General features: G+C 40.0%; 1 protein-coding gene across 1 annotated transcript in view; it reads right to left on the minus strand.

Annotated features, from left to right (window-relative positions):
• The window catches only part of LOC126355582 (glutamate receptor ionotropic, NMDA 2B), a 1429141-nt gene that overhangs the window by 122602 nt on the left and 1293802 nt on the right, over positions 1-12737 (minus strand). The gene's annotated exons all lie outside the window — the stretch shown is intronic.

Raw genomic sequence — 12737 nt, forward strand, 5'->3', positions numbered from 1 at the left:
TCTAAAATGTCTTCCTGCGCTTAAGAGACATTCATTCTTAAGGTTTTCTTGCTGAAAATCACTCTGTAACGTTACTAGGGTAGGTAGCATGCAGCTGCAGCCATTTGGTTAATAGAAACTACTAGTTCGGTGAAATATTGTCGTTTCATATCCAGAAAATTCAATAAAAAGATACCTAGTGTCGCTGTAGAGCATCAACGAACATTTTGATCCCTATGACGTGATCTATCACTCCTACACATTTGATGCAAAGACTCTGAAGCATCCTGTATATAGGATGCAACAACATGGCACAGAAAAAGTTAGGGGTTGTAGTGGGTATCTTATTGAGGATACGAACACATGTCCGGAAACATCATCCAACAGCGCCACGTAGCGATAAATTTACAGGGGCCTACAACTCCCGCTGCTGGAACATACCATCGGCGATATACGTCAGTTCGTAAACTGGCGGTATTCAGGCGTGGACAGGTCCGATGCTTTTAACCAAGGAGGTTAGAATCTCTGGAGATGCCCTAACACCGTAAATCTGAAGACAGCGACTTCCGCACTTTGCCATATTGTGGATACGAAAATATTGTGAGTAGCGTAAGCCTACTGCTGTGTTATTGGTCGAAATAATAACGTAAATTGTGAAAAAATAGTTACTTGTATCGCCTATGGATGTACAAACCTAAGGGGAAAGATAGTTACTACTTTCTGCAGGTACTTTAGCTAAACGTGCCAGTTCTTTTCGTGGCCAATTCGTTTCGTTCTTTACACTAACTAGCTTCAAGCTTTTTATTTTTATAACATGTGGGCAAATAAGGACAACGCAAGGAGAAGCTTCTGGATCAAGCTATTGCGTCGAAAAATGGGTAACAAAAAAAATATATCACAGTATGTTCTGAGCGTTTCTGCAGAGTTTACACTGATGGAACTCCGACGTCAAGCATTTACATTACAGAGGGCGCCGTGCCTAGCACTTTTTCGTACATGCAGAATATAAATTGTGTTGGGTGAAATCGTTTAGTGTACCTTAGCTACCTAATTCGCGTCCGCAGCTCGTGGTCGTACGGTAGCATTCTCGCTTCCCGCGCCTTGGTTCCCGGGTTCGATTCCCGGCGGGGTCAGGGATTTTCTCTGCCTCGTGATGACTGGGTGTTGTGTGCTGTCCTTAGGTTAGTTAGGTTTAAGTAGTCCTAAGTTCTAAGGGACTGATGACCATAGATGTTAAGTCCCATAGTGCTCAGAGCCATTTGAACCATTTTTATCTATTTAGCAGAATTTAATTTTAGACTTATTTTCCGTTGCTGTTGGCAGCTAGTGTCACAGGAAGTGTCCACGCATTGTATCTACATCTACATCTACGTGATTACTCTGCTATTCGCAATAAAATGCCTGGCAGAGGGTTCAATGAACCACTTTCAAGCTGTCTGTCTACCGTTCCACTCTCGAACAGCATGCGGGAAAAACGAGCACTTAAATTTTTCTGTGCGAGCCCTGATTTCTCTTAATTTATCGTGAGTGCCAACAGAATGTTCTCGCAATCTGACAAAACTTGTGATTGAAATTTCATGAGAAGATCCCGTCGCAACGAAAAACGCCATTGTTTTAATGATTGCCACTGCAGTTCACGTCTGTGGCACTATCTCCCCTACTTCGCGATAATACAAAACGAGCCGCCCTTCTTTGCACTTTTTTCATGTCATGCGTCAGTCCCATCTGATGCGGAGCCCACACCCCACAGCAGTACTCCCTAATAGGGCAGACAAGCGTGGTTTAAGCAGTCGCTCTAGTAGACCTTGTGCACCTTCTAAGTGAATCGCAGTCTTTGGTTGGTCCTACGCGCAACATTATTTATGTGATGGTTCCTATTTAGGGTATTTGTAATTGTAATCCCTAAGTATTTAGTTGAATTTACAGCCTTCAGATTTGTGTGACTCATCGCATAATCTAAATTCAGCGGATTTCTTTTAGTACTCACGTGAATAACTTCACACTTTTCTTTATTTATGATTAGGTGTCACTTTTCGAGCCATACAGATGTCTTATCTAAATCATTTTGAAATTCATTTAGGTGATCTGATGACTTTACAAAACGGTAAATGACAGCGTCATCTGCAAACAATCTAAGACGGCTATTCAGATTGTCTCCTAGGTCTTTAATATAGATAACGAACAATAGAGGGCCTATAACACTTCCTTGGGGAAAGCCGGATATTAACACTGTTTTACTCGATGACTTTTCGTCTGTGACCTTTCTGACAGGAAATCACCAGTCCAATCCAATCCCACAACTAAGGCGATATTCCATAGGTACGCAGTTTGGTTAGAAAACGCTTGTGTGGAATGGTGTCGAAAGCCTTCTGGAAATCTAAAAATATGGAACCAATTTGACATCCCCTGTCGATAGCACTCATTACTTCATGAGTATAAAGAGCTAGTTGTGTTTCGCAAGAACGATATTTTCTGAATCCGTGCTGACAATGTGTCAATAAATCGTTTCCTTCTAGGTACTTCATAATGTTCGAATACAGTGCATTTTCCAAAACTCTACTTCAAATCTATGTCAGTGATATGGGCCTGTAATTCAACGGATTACTCCTACTTCCCTTTTTGGGTATTGGTGTGACTTGAGCAATTTTCCAGTCTTTAGGTACGGATCTTTCTGTGAGCGAGCGGTTGTATACAGTTGCTAAGTATGGAACTATTGTATCAGCATACTCTGATAATTTAATTCAGTGTTTATGTTTAAGACAATCCTGGGAGTGGAAGTTGTGATTAGTAACAAATAATTCATACTGATACCTAGCTAATGCTCCCTCTGAAACTCTCAACAACTGTACTTTTTCGACTTACCCAGGTACCATATTCATGATTTGCTCTCTTTTTGCAATTTATTTAGTTTTAATCTACAGTTCATAACTGTACTGATGTGTACTGTGGCCACAGTACACATCTGGCGCTGGAAATATCTTACAATTTAAAATCTGATTCTGAAATCTCTGTCTTACCATTATATAATCAACTTGAAACCTTCTAGTGTCTCCACGTATCTTTAACATATATGACCTCCTTTTACGATTCTTAACACAAGTGTTAGCGATGATTACATCATACTCTGTCTAAAATTCTACCAGACTGCTCACTCTTTCATTCCTTTCCCTCCGTTCCACATTGACCAACTGTTTCCCCTTCTCCAGTCCTCTATTGCAATTTTCGTCTAATTTAACTATCTGAATAATTTCTTTTATCTCATTATACATTTCTTCATTCTCTTCGTCACATGCGGAGCTAGTTGGCATATAAACTTGTACTACTCTGGTGGGTGTTGGGTTCTTGTCTGCCTTTGCTATGATAATGCGTTCACTTTGCTATTAGTAGTGGCTTATCCCAATTCTTATTTTATTAGTTATTTTTAGACCAACTCCATCATTACCCCTATTTGATTCGTATTTATAAACCTGTGCTCATCTGACCAGAAGTCTGGTTCATTCTGCCACGGAACTTCACTAATTCCCACTACATCTAACTTCAACCTATTCTCTTTTTAAATTTTCTAATCTACCTAGCCAATTAAAAGATCCTAACATTCTGCACTCTCACTTGTCGGTTGATTGCCAGTTTTGTTTTTCCTAATGATCACATTCTCCTGAGTAGTCTCTGCTGGGAGATCCGAATGGGGGACTATTTTATCTCCGGAATATTTTACTCAAGAGGATGCCATCACCATTTAATCATACAGGAGAGGTGTGTGTCTTCAGAAAAAGTAACGGTTGTAGTTTCCCATTGCTTTCAGCCGTTCGAAAGACCAGCACAGCAATGTCATGTTGTTAATGTTACAAAGCCAGATCAGTGAAACATCCAGACTGTTGCCCCTGCAACTAACTACTGGAAGGGCTGCTACTCGTCTTCAGGAACCATACGTTTGTCTGGTCTTTCAACAGATACTCCTCTTCTGTAATTGTATCTACAATTCTATTATCTGTGTCATTGAGGGAAGCAAACTGCCCCATCACGGAATGTTCCGTAGCTGTGCGTTTATATCTGAAAAAAAAAAAATGCAATGTACTGAATCTTTGCCGCATAAAAGGACAACTTCATGATTTTTCGTTTCCAGATTAGACGTAATGGTGGAAAATATCGTGTAATGGACACAGATAAGTAACTTTACACATGTTGCTATTGATGGTAAATAATGAAGATAGATAATTTGTTGAATCTTTTGTTCGTTTGTCATTGACATTCGATGTAGAACGCTTCATTCATAAATTTTCCCTTACTGTGGACAGCCATTGATATAACTAAATGTGTTTCTCCGCACTTTATAAATGTGAAAACATGAAGCTAAACTGTAAAGGTTTTACTTTAGTGGAGTTCACACCGTTTTGATTGTATGTGAGAAGCTGAAATTCTGTCCCGAAATGATTCGGACCTTAAAACGTGTCTTGTATTTCACACTCAGAGCTCTACCGCTTGAGTGTCCAGGCCGGCCTCGTTAGATTGAATGGTGGGTCACTGCTCGTAAGGCACATTTTACATTTTCTGACACATCTTGAACTTGTCGCAGACATTCAATAAGGGAAGTTCTTTGCGTCGTATGGTAGGTTTCGTCTACAAAATCCTTCATCAATCACTAATATTGTGTGTTTCAATACTACTCATTTTGGGGCGCAAGTAGCCTAACAGCTCAGGACTGATTTGTGCCTCCGAGAGACTTGCTTGGTTAGTTGGTTCAAATGGCTCTGAGCACTATGGGACTTAACATCTATGGTCATCAGTCCCTGGAACTTGAAACTACTTAAACCTAACTAACCTAAGGACAGCACGCAACACCCAGTCATCACGAGGCAGGGAAAATCGCTGACCCCGCCGGGAATCGAACCCGGGAACCTGGGCGCGGGAATTGGTTAGTTGAGTTGATGAGACCATTACTCACGAAAAGTAAGCTCTAGATTGAAGCTGAGGGATGGATTGATTAAATTTTAATGTTTCAGGAAGCTTCATGTCTTTTGCCATCATAAATCACCTTTCTGTTCTGACTACTCGACTGCACTTTTGATGTTTGATGATAGTCTTATCAATAAACTTACTTCGAGTGCAATAACTGAATAGAAAAGCTACACGGAGCAGTTTTTACCACACTTCTTGCCTAAAATTGCCAAGGAAAATATTGAACCAACTAATACCATATGTGTTTTTACCTATGACGTCATGGTAATGGCTGGCACGAATCACAAATAGAAATCAATGTTGCCTGAAATACGCACCAAAAAAGGAATTATAGTTATTCTCATGACATCAAGTTTGTTTTCATCAACTCACAACAAATTGTTAGCTTCCAATATAAGACAGACATTGGGCTTCACTACAAATCAGATTGTATCTGCAGCCTCCATTCAAAAACATAACATAGAACCAAAATAAATATTATTGCGTAGAATAACTCTTTATTCTCTGGTTTGAAATTAATTCCACACAGCAGTATTCAATGATGTTCATTTTTTAAAATCGATTTCGAAGCTCTGATAACTTCATCATCAGCTATCTAGGACATTAATGCAAAGCGTACAGACATCCACATAATCATTAATATAATAAATACAGTTTGGCAATGGTGTACACTTAATACAATAAACTCAGTCTAGACATGTAAGTTATAATTATAAAGTTTCATTTATTTTTGACACATTCACATTTTTTGAAACAGTCATCACCAGTTCCAGTGCAATTATCATCGATTTCAGCCCACAATGGGCATTTTCAGACGCTGCATGTATGGTATTTGGTAAACAAACATTCATGCATTAATAATTACAATGCACGAACGTTTGCTCACCAGATGGCCTTCATATTATCCCACAGTGGGATGAAACCACTTGTGATTATGTCATAAAATGTATTTTACTTCAAAAGTAAACTGATCATTGATCCACGTAAGTAGAATCTCGACTTTTTCCAAAAACAGGTTATAAATCTTTGAACATGTCAAATATTAGAAATGGAAACTTAACAGAAACGTCTTATGTCTAATTACTAAGTAACAGCACTAAATATAAAAAATTAAAATGAAAGAGTGGGGTGGGGAATGAGCAGTGTGCAATAGCAAAGGAGATTTTACATTTTTGTTTACAGTGAGCAAAGACCGCTGTTCAGCTAAACTCTGGCAAAACGCAGACGTCTACCACCATATGCACCCATGTGATTGGGAGATGTCTGATAACGGTCAAATGCTGAATGAAAATCAGAGAAGCTGTGCAAGACCGTTTTTTATGACCGTGAAGATACTACAACAGGTGCTACTTATCAGATTACATAAGATTTGTTCCATAGCGGTAAAAGACTCGAGTGGGACTATTACTAATCTGGTCTATAAGTTGTGGTACATGTCGAGGAGAGATTTATGCTGTCATGCACTAGAAACTGCATAACACTTTGATGAAATAGCAGGTTGAACATTAGTAATACATTTTTGTATAGGTAGGAAAAGGGATGATGTGCTTTCAGCTATCCACATCCAACTGTTTCTTAAGGACATCCAAACATTGTTGGGTCTTCATGCTGGGACATTACCTTTATCATGCAGTATAAAACATTTGTCATATTATGCGAATAACACAGTAATGACTACAGTACATTACGCATGACCTTCCAATGTATCGACGTGTTACAGTAAAATTGTAGCAAATTCCTCCATAAGTCGCAGTGTGACAGGTAAATTGTAACAATTTAATCTGTGTTACAGCAAAATTGTAGCAAAATAAATGTGTTAAAGTGAATTTGTAAGACACTTTCCTACATTACAGAAAAAATGTCGCAAAATGATCTGTGTTAAAGCAAAATTGTAGCAAGTGCTCCATACATAGTTATATGCTTTCTGTAGTGCCTGTCCTACTATCTTTGTTAACGCTGATCTCTGGGTGAATTTCAAGCCTAGCCGACGCCTTCACAACATAGGCTGATCAAAGTCTTCTTTAATATCATCCTATGTTTATAACTAAATTAAGTTATTCTTCCCATGTATCATTTGGCGGATGAGTTTTCCCTATGAATCACGTATGTTGTAATAATTGATGCAACCACACCATACATCTGTAGTAGATTTGTGATGATTTTTTTTTCTATTTGCACTCATCCAAAGCTAGTTAGGTCTGATACTACAAATCATTAACACCACCATAATGACAGCAAACACAATGAAAGGTACAGTACTAAGTATGTGACAACATGTAATCGGAAATAATGCTCCAGAGAAGAGGTAAAATGGTAGGAAAGTCCTCCATAAGTCGATCTGTTACAGAAAAATTGCAACAGTTTAACCTGTGTTACAGTGAAATTGTAGCAAAATACACGTATTACTGAGAAACTGTAGCAAAATACCCCCTGTTAATGTGGAGTATAGAAAGTGGAGCACGGATAAGTGTAAAACTGTGTCGCTTTAGAAATGTGTCTGCGTTGTAATGGGAAATGGTGAGTTAGAAATAAACGTAGAGCATAATAAATAGCATCACTTCCTAATAGTCGCTCACAGCTATGCATTCCACTCAATATGCAGAAGTCGCAGTTGTCTGCTTATGCATCGAGAATAGAACTGCGCTCTTTGGTGAGAGGGAGGAGGGGGGGGTGACTGCTTAGATAGCGGCCACTGCAGATGGGGGAACAGGCGTCACATCGCTGCTCTGTGTAGTGTGTCCACTGGTGTGGTACTCGATCTAGCGATGAGGCTGTAACTGCAACTGACATTCACATAATTGAAATGAAAAATATAAATAAATAAAACTGTACCCCAATCTCAGAATAAAACGCAAGCCCACATCCCCTACCAATTACACACATGGCAGTGACACCACAGCCAAATGTTTAAACAGAGCCGACGTAACATACAATAAGGGAACCATCTTACCGATCTTATATAATTCTCTGGTGTGTGTCTTCCTGACTAAAGAACAGGGTATTAAGCTGTGATTTATAACTCCATGGCGGTGCCAAGCGTTTTTCAAAATAACAAGTGATACTATGTGATGTGTTATGTACTGTGTTCACTGGGGCTATAAGAGTATGTTACATATTTAGTACCTGAAAACCAGTTTCTGAGCTTTAAAACCCCTTGAATAACTATATGCAATAACCGATTGTTTGCTGTAGTGGATAATTTACACATAGTCATATGTAAACTACATGGGAATAGATTACACATACTTCAACACTGGGTACTATTTGGTAGCAACTTACGATTTTATAAAGTGCCCGGCTAAAGAACATGATATTACCAACCTGTAAATTTATGATTTATAGCCTCCCGATATAGTTAGACATTTCTCACACTAAGAAACAGTATTTGCAATACACCCTATACCATATGCTTCTATATGCCATAGGCTGTGTTACTTTGTTCTGGAATTCAATAGGTACTGCAGCGCAACAGTTGTGGAAGATAGTGGAATATTCCCACTTCAGCCCCTGTAGTTCATTAAGTTTCGGTATATGGCGGCACTATACATATACTATGTGGTATAAAGTACCCGGACACCACCAAAAAGATTCGTTTTCATATTAGGTGCATTGTGCTGCCATCTACCGCCAGGTACTCCATATCAGCGAACTCAGTAGTCATTAGACATCGTGAGCAGAATGGGGCGCTCCGCGGGACTCACGCACTTCGAACGTGGTCAGGTGATTGGGTGTCACTTGTGTCATACACCTGTACGCGAGATTTCCACACTCCTCAACATCCCTAAGTCCACTGTTTCGCATATGATACTGAAGTGGAAACGTGAAGGAACAAGTACAGCACAAAAGGGTACAGGCCGACTTCGTCTGTTGACAGACAGAGACCGCCGACAGTTGAACAGGGTTGTAATGTATAAAAGATAGACATCTATCCAGACCATCACACAGGAACTCCAAACTGCATCAGGATCCACTGCAAGTACTATGTTAGGCGGGAGGTGAGAAAACTTGAATTTCATGGTCGAGCGGCTACTAATAAGCGACTAATCACGTTGGTAAATGCCAAACGACGCCTCGCTTGATGTAAGGAGCGTAAACATTGGAAAATTGAACTGTGGGAAAACGATATGTGGAGTGACGAATGTGGACCACAATGAAACACTTAACACTTCGCTGGTCAGTTTGACGTCTCTATTGGTAGTGTTGACGCTCTAGTCCGCCAGTTGGGGTACTCAAAGGTGTGTACCTGATGGCTTCCTGGCCGCCTAACAGAAGACCATAAAAAGCAACACTGGACCATCTGTGCAAATTTCTTGTGATTTATGCGGGTGATCATGACAATTTTTTGTCGAACATCATCACTTCAAAACGGAAACGAAACGGCAGTTCACGGGGTGCCGTCACACTACATCACCTCTGAAGAAAGTGCTCAAAGTTGCACAATATGGAGTACTAGAATAAGGAATGAAACCAACCTGCTTTCAGAAAAAAATATGTGTTGCATTAATTAATTAACTCCCCTCATGCTATAATTTAACAGCCATACGTTTGCTACAGTGTTAGAAATTTTTGTTCTATAGACGTGAATGTGGGGAAGAGTTGATAACGTGTACCCAAGAAGATGTGTGTTCGGTCTGCCTATAGTTTTCGTTATTTAGCTTGGAAATTGATACCACAAACTCCTACACTGTTTACGATTTGGTAACAATCTTCTCGATTTTATCAAGTACCCTGACTAAAGAGATGGTATCAAGCTATGTCTGTTAACTACAATGTTTGACCCTACACACTTAATCATTAACAGATTTAAAAGACTTGGTAAGGGACAGATATAAATCCTACAACTCACTGACAAGGCATCGAAATTGGAAACCATCTGCTCCATAGTCTAACACTTCTTTAGACAGTTGTTGCCTGATAGGACTGTCTGCAGCAGCCATGGCCTGCTCTACAGCTTTTGCAGAACAACAGTCATGTTCATGTGTCCAAGTAATCCTGGTGACTGCGGAGGTTAACACAGGCAACACAACTATATATGCTAGTGAGCCTATCGATATGGCGCACTTTGCGCTTGGTAGGTGGTGCTGAAGTATCTGGTGCATCATGTGACATCAGCTGGCGTCGCACTAGTGGAGTGGTGTCTCGGCAGCCCTCAGCTGACAGCTGGCGGCAGCAGTTTTATGAGTAAGGCTGCAGTGCGGCACAGTCAGTAGTGTTGCTGTTAGTGTCAGACGCGTTTGACCCGCCACTGTGACAAGCTCTCATCAGGGCTTCGATGAATGCTGTGTCCAGCTGACACCACCCTAGTTATTTAAGAAATAATAAAACGTTCCTGCCGCACTACAGACATAGTGAAACAGCTCAGGCGTTGGTGTGAGACCCTGTGACAGTCAGTATGGCACTCTGTGGTGTCAGTGCAGGTGGTGTAGTGATCTCAGTACGCAGCTTGGCTTGTGGGTGGTGAAGTCCAGAATGGTCTTTTTTAAATAAATAAACGTTTCTGTCCTATCCTACCATATAAAACACACGCACACACACACACACACACACACACACACACATACACACACACACACACACACACACATGAAGAGTCTTGTATTTACGATGCTCCACATGTGTCTTTGGCTGAAGATACTGAAATGTAGTTCAAAGTGAGTAGTTGGATGACCCTGGAAAGTAGTTGAAAGTGGGTAGATGAAAGTATAATAACCATAGTTTCATACTAATATCAGCGTAGCCCAAGTGGACTTAAACCTGGGGCAAGTGGACTCTGAACTGTAACGTCATAGGAGTGAATTTCCCACCATTTTATACTTAGGATAGGATTCTAAACTTAGAAAATATGAAATCTGCCAAAATGCAGGCTGTCCTCATATCCCCCCGTCCACTATCTTCAATCTAAGTGACCTGATGACCAGGTTGAGGTCGCCATCTTGTATCTACAACGTTGAGACTCTCCTCTTATCTCTAGGTCAGCTATCTCAGTGCTGACTTCAGATTCTGTCCTTGTATCTTCACGCTGCCACCTTGGATTGTCATCTCGGATTTTTGAGTTTCACATCAACAGGACAATTATCCATCTTGCTTTTTTGAATTTCCCGCCGTTCTACACTTACAAGTTGTGACCTCAGAGTGGTAAAGGAAAAACCTGTAGAAATGCTCGGTTATTTGAATTTCCCACTGTTTTTTGAATGTCCTTCTATTTGATACAAAGTGCAATTGGGCTTGTCAGAGGAATGGGGTAGAGGGAAGGGAAGCCAGCAACACTGCATGAAATCATCAATGGCATCACAGAGGAGAGGCGAAATATGGCAGCAATGCATACCATCGCTGTACATACCCAATCCTACCATGATTTAGCAGTACAGATGTTTCTTAGGTGGGATATGGCGTGCCAGGACTGCCTTTTGTGAGTAATGAAACGATACAAAGCTGCTCAAGGACAAGGTGTGGGAAGTGGACGACTTGATATAAGATACTCTGGCGGCCATGGGATGCAGAGGTTGAGGTAGAATGCATTTCTGTCTAGAATTCTTGGAACTTGTAGAATTTAGAGGAAGTGGAGATCCAGGCAAGGTGGTGTAATTTATGTTGGGGTGGATGAGGGATTCATAGATGAAGATATTGGTGGAAGAATATAAATTCCAAAAGAGGTGTATTAGTAGTTTTTGCTAGTTTTGGGCTTTGTGATATAGGGTAACGAGGTTTGCTTTCTATGTGTTTTTTTTGTCAAGGGTTAGACCGAAATACCTTACTGTGTTAACCAAAGGCATAGGTAGGTTGCAGATGGAGAGGTAGATATTTGAACATCGAAAACGCGAAGTGTTGTTACCAAAGAATGTGGCTCGGTATTTCTACGAATTTTCTTAAAGTTCCCACATATTACACCATTCAACCAGGAGATTCAAGCGGTACTGGAGAGAAGGACAGAAGAATTGGAGGATGTGGTGGGTAGCTGGCTAGATGGTGTCATCAACATATTGCAGGGGGCCTGTGCAAGTTTGTTGTCTGGGAAAGTCTGGTGTATAGCACATAAATGAGAAATGTTGGGGCAGAGCCTTGGGGTACACCACAATGGGTTTAGCACTGCCAGTAGTTATACTAACTAGACTAATAATAGCTGATAGAGTATAGTGATTCATAGTGAACGATAGCCACAGACAAGATGTACTACTAAATGTGACAAGTTGGTGTTGAAAGTGCTAGTCAAGAAAGCGTTTCTGGCGTGTTATATGAAATGCAATGAATGTGACTACCACAGTAATGGTGTTAGGTTAACTTAACTGATGTAGTGTCTGAAACATGTTTCATATTGAGTTGCAGTTCTATGCACAAAGTTAGCACGAATACTGGTGGTGCAAACTCCACTGTTACTCTACTCCTCCAATTCACCCACTGGTTTTATTTTTCATTTTTTGTAATATTAAATAGTATCTGGACACCTACAAATTTCTATTATTTTTCCATTTTTAATATCTGCTATTTAAAAATTTATATGTTAGATGTCTATAATGTTTTTATGCAATAAGATGCACATTATTGCTAACCTGTATTTATCACATTAACAGATAAATAAATGACTACTTATTTTGTGTTAGTGTCATGGTTGCCTGGTGATGAAGTTCTCAGACTTTCGAAATCGAGCACAATAAATGAACATCACCAAATACAGAGGTTTGGAATTAATTTAAAAATAAAGAGACTAACTAGTTGTTCTATGTAACAATAGTATATCAGCTGACATCGCCAACTCTTCGGCAAAATGTAAGATGAAAAACGAAATAAAAATTGCCAGTGCGGTG

Source organism: Schistocerca gregaria, chromosome 3, assembly GCF_023897955.1.
Source record: "Schistocerca gregaria isolate iqSchGreg1 chromosome 3, iqSchGreg1.2, whole genome shotgun sequence".
NCBI classification, from domain to species: Eukaryota; Metazoa; Arthropoda; class Insecta; order Orthoptera; family Acrididae; genus Schistocerca; species Schistocerca gregaria.